This window comes from Pipra filicauda, unplaced genomic scaffold (genome assembly GCF_003945595.2).
Source record: "Pipra filicauda isolate LSUMZ 115617 unplaced genomic scaffold, ASM394559v2 scaffold69_size3009148_pilon, whole genome shotgun sequence".
Taxonomy (NCBI): domain Eukaryota; kingdom Metazoa; phylum Chordata; class Aves; order Passeriformes; family Pipridae; genus Pipra; species Pipra filicauda.
The window spans coordinates 171,061-176,272 of NW_024104864.1; positions in this window are offsets into that span (position 1 = coordinate 171,061).

Sequence of the window (5,212 nt, forward strand, 5' to 3'; positions counted from 1 at the left end):
TCCGTTTGACTTGCATTTGTTCAAATATAAAATTTAGCTCTATAATCATGTGCTTATAGTCTAGCAAAATGCTGACCAGTATTCCTGGCAAAGGTGTGCGAGGCTGCCAAAATTTGAGACTGACTTTATAAATGATACCTTTCCTCCCACAACTCTTTTTTTCATTACACAGTTTTTTGTTGCAGCTGTTAGGCAAAACCAGTTCCTTACTGCTGTCTAAAAAGCTGCATGAAAGGTTCCATGACCCTTTGATTCACTTTTTAGCGCAGAGTTTTTGATGTTTGGTGTTTACTGCAAGGGAACTTCCCTGGTTTTTGCATTGTTGGCACTGTTGGCTTTAGAGTATTTTTAGGATGTTTTTAGTACAGCCAGGTAATAGTAGCTCTCCTAATAAGTGTTTGTTTGACCAGAGAGATTGTAAGGTGCCAAACGTAATTCAACTTAAAATTCAGCTTCCAAAAGGAAACCACCCCACACGCAGTGGAAAGTATGTCCTTAAATATCTCATTAGCCAACAAACATCTCACTGGCTGCCTCTGTGGCACCATCTGGTTACTTAATAATTTCAGGCCTTCTGTGGCTCATCATGCTGACTGGTGTGCTCCACGCTAGAAGAAGTCTTCCTGAGTTGGATACTCTGTCCTTCTCCCTTAGCTGTACCAGAAAACCCCAGGTGATTCCTTATCTCCTTTGACCCAGCTGAAGCTTAGGTAAACTAGTGCTGCACAGCACCTCTGTGGGTAAGACCTATCTTGCAGCTGCTCACAGGAACAGCCCCTCTGTATTTGGCAAGGTGTCTTACCGTGAGGATTTGGAGGGGTGAGAGATGGTGGGTAGAAGTACCTTGTTTTCCCCGAGTCTCTCCAACTGGCGCTCTTCCAGCAGGCCGGCTGGTGGCACTGTTAATCAGCTGCAGCAGCGCACGGTGCTTCTCCAGCCTGGAAAAACGCTCCCTCTTTGCCAGCGTTGAAACACCAATTATGCTTTTCTCTTTGGCAGCTTGACTGAACGCATAATTTCAGTCTGCAGACTCAAGACTCTGTTCCTCTACCTCTTCTTCTTCCTGTGTATGTATTGTCCTTCTTTAAAAGGTTTAATTCCCAAGTGTTCCAGTGTGTGCTGTCTTGTTCCTCAGCTTTACACACACTTATGGCCAAATTCTAGCTCACCTACAGGTTCTCTGCCCTCCATGCAGTTACACTTGGGCAGGATTTGTCTTGTGGCTGAGTCCCGCAGAACAGATTGAAGTAGTGTGTCTGCCATCACTATGGCCAAGTATTCCTGTTTGAGGCGCCATGCTTTCCTTTGTTTCAACAAGATGAGGCTCAGCCTCTGTCCCGTGCCACTCACCCTGGTATGACTCTGACTAGAGTTATAAAGGAGAGGAGGGCATGACTACCTGCCTTTTAATGTCCCTTACCCCTTAAGATAAGGTCTGTAGGGGGCTGCAAGGTACCTGGCACACAGAGAAAAGTCATGGTATGTGATAGATTTTAGCCCTCTAACTCAGGGGCAAGTCAAACAAAATACATTCTTTTTTCCTCCCTTGTCCTCTTTGACTGTACAGATGAAATCTAGATTATTTTTCCCTTTAAATTGATTTAGGAAATTATTCTGGAGTATGAGGATTTTGTTGTGGGTTTTTAAACAATAATCTTTAATATTCTTTAAATTGCCAAACCCAAAGAAAAGCTCTACTTCTCTCTGCTTTGAAATGGAAGTGAGATTGCAGTAGAATCCTGAATTGGACTTTGCAGAATCTCAGCCAAGTGAGGTTTTTCTAGTGTTTGCTACCCACCACCATTTCTCTTTATCTGGGCAGAAATCGTGTATTTCAGAAAATTAATTCCATAAGGGGCTCTGTAGCTTTTATAGAAGTTGCTATACAAAATAAACGTGTCATACTGTTTCTTCAGCTGTGCAGTACTACGCATTTTCCCTTTCTAAATAGCAACCACTCCAAAAGGGAAGGAAGGTGTTCTTTTGTAGTCATGTCCCTCTGGCCTCTCTCTTCCTCTTAACGAGATTATCTGCAGCATAAGAGAAATGTGGCTCCTTGTGCATATTTGTCATTGCACGTTTACTTAAACTTTAGATGTGTGCTGCTAGATTGAGGTCAGCAGCAAAGAGAAAGATCATGCACAGTTCAGATTGGCTTTACAAGCAGTTTCATCAGATAGGACCTATGAAATGGCATCCAGTCTCAGGAAAAACTTTGCACCCCATGCTGGAGGCTCCAGCTGATGCTATATAAAAGCAGGCTGTAATTCAGAGTGACGTTTATACTTGTGCTGGCTCAGCTCATGCTTATATTTCTTGACAAAGCACTGCCTCTGATTCTCAGGGCATTGTACACACAAGTTCTGTCTTTGGTGAGGAATCTCTGTGGCCTGCAACTTAAAAATGACCTTTTCGTTCTACTCAGGAAACAGTATAAACCATACCAAACTGAGAGACCAATCAGCTTTCATGGACATGTGTAGATATGTGATTTTGTCACTGAATTTTGTCACTGACAAAAATTATCTGGATATGTCACTGTGTTTTGGGGAAGGTGGAGCCTGGATTTTGAGGGAAAAAAGGGAAAGACTGGATTCCAAGGTGATGGAGAAAATCTAAAGCAAATTCGACCTCAGTATCTTAACAAAAATACTGTATGTATGTGTCTCCAAAAAAGCAGAATCAGGCCCACAAAAATTATCAGTAGAAAAATATAAGGGTAAGTATATGGATTTATTTAAAAATAAGTGAATGTAAGGTCCTGGAGGAAAAAGGAAAGCAAACTTTTGAGCCAAGAGATGATTTGAAAGTGTAAGCTACATGTCAAGTTGTGTGAAAACTCCCATAACTTTACAATATATGATCCTAGAAGAGAGAATTTAGCTATAATCATTGATTATAGTGCAGGTTGATCATGCACTGTGATCAGTGAATCAAAATATAAAACAGGGTGATTCAAAACTTTAAGGAATTTGCTGTAAGAAGAGATAATGTCCACATTTCAGAAAGTGCCTCTTCTAGTGGATACAAGATAACCTGTGTTCAACACAGCTGTGACCAAACATCCATCTCTCCCTGTTTTTCTGTACAACTCAGGCTTTTCAGAGTGAAAAATACAAGCCTGCAGAATGCAGTAGCTGGATTAGTAGAATTGCATGTGGATATTTCCTCTAAAAAGCAGATGCCTTTATCATTTTGAATATCCTGCATGAATGAGTCAGTGAGTTTTTTTCATGTGGGACCAAACCATCCACCCATCTTGGCCCTGGTCAGATAGTATTGCACTTGTGGGAAGGCACCTGGAATCTTCAGAAAATGTGATAAGGACAAAAACTGTCTGGATCCTCGTGGAAAAGAATGTTCCTGATTGCACTTGTATAATGTCCCTGTGGGTTTCTTCAAAGCTGAGGTTACAAACAATCCCCTCAAGGAGCCATATGAAATGAGAATGTTAGTCATGTTACTGTTGAAAAAAACAAGCCAAAGGAGAGTTAAGGGAAGTCAGAAGTTGCTTCTTGTAAAATCTGAAAAAGTCTCAGTTTTTGCTGGCTTAAGCAGAAAATAATTATTTTATTGACTTATTTATTGAAGTAAGTGCAGGGACATCTACTAGCCTTCTTCTGCTACTTCCGCTGAACTTGAGGTTACAGCATTGGCATTCACATGATAAGGATTTTTTTTTCATAGAAGAGAGACAAATTAGGAACAAATCAAAGGTATTTATGATCTCATGCAAGTCCTCTGCAGAAAGGGATGAAGAATCTGACATCATGTCCCTTTTTTTGTGTGCCACTTCATGAAACAGATCAAGCTTGGGCCAGGCCTCATATGAGTGTCCTACCTTCTCGTCTATCTGTGTGTGCATCTAAGATCGTGCCGTAAAGCAGTGCTGGTCCATCTACTTGACCACTTACAGATCCTTCCTAAAACATCTCCTGGCCACTATGCCAGCAGGAATGGGAAAAAATGAAAACAGAAGGGAACTGAGCAGTGAAGGTGTCTTGCATTACAAGCAGACAGAGCACACTCTGGACCAGAGACCACATGTGACATGGACATATTGGAGTGAGTCCACTAACATGATTTGGGGATTGGAACATCCAACACACAAAGAGCTGGGATTTTTCAGCCTTGAGAAGAGGTTTCAGAGTGGAATCAGTGTGTGTAAATGTGTATCAACATGTATAAATACCAATTGGAAAGGGGTGAAAAAACAGAACCAGACTCTTCTCAGTGGGATGTGGTAAAAAGAAAAAAGGGAACAGGTACAAACTGAAATATGTGAAATTACTTTTAAACATGAGAAAAAAAACCATTTTTACTATGCATATGTTAAACACTGGAACATGGTGCCCAGGGAGGTTGTGGACTCTGCCTTTGGACATGTTCAAAACTCCGGTTTGGCACAGCCCTGAGCAATCTGTTTTAGTTGACCTTGTTCTGAGTGGGGACACTGGACCACCGCATTCCAACTTAAACAATTCTCCTGTGAATCTATGAGATCCATTCTGGGTACCTTAAAAAAAAAGCCTAAATAACTCTAATCTTACCTATTCAGTAGTGTACAGGAGCATAGCACTTCGCAGATTCCTGAACTATGACCCTACCACACAAGTAGCTTGACTCATATGTAACATTTCCTCATGTCTCAGAGGTTTAAATAGATGATGACAGATAAGCATGTAACAGCATCTTAGACTCTGTCCCAGAGCCCATCTTCAGTGTATTCCTCCTTTGCCAGTTTTCTGGGCAGTAGCTTGGCCTGGTTGGATGTAAGTGGGCTTCATGAATGAGTCTATCGGGTTTCTACACCAGGTGGTGCATGAGTGCTGGTCTTCACTGAGGTTTGTATACATCCCCAGCTTAGATCTCTTAGCAATCTCCTTTCTGTGGGGTACTGCAACAAGTCCTGTTGCTGTAGACCATGAAACTAGTATTTAGAAAGTCTCTCAAACCTTCTTGAGCAGCTGCTGGGGCAACATAGTAGGAGAAGAAATAGAGTTTCTTAGTTGCTTTCAAAGAAGTCTAGTAAAGACCTTTGATAAAGGCCCCTTTCCCTCGTTGAAGTTTTCCCCTGAATTTCCATAGCCTTTTAGGTATGGCAGTACCTCCATTTGTCCTCTTCCCCACACGGCACAGGTAAAACCTTGTTCCTTGTACAGTCGCTCCCCTGCACCAGATGCATGGCTTGCATAAACTGTACGCTGTTGGC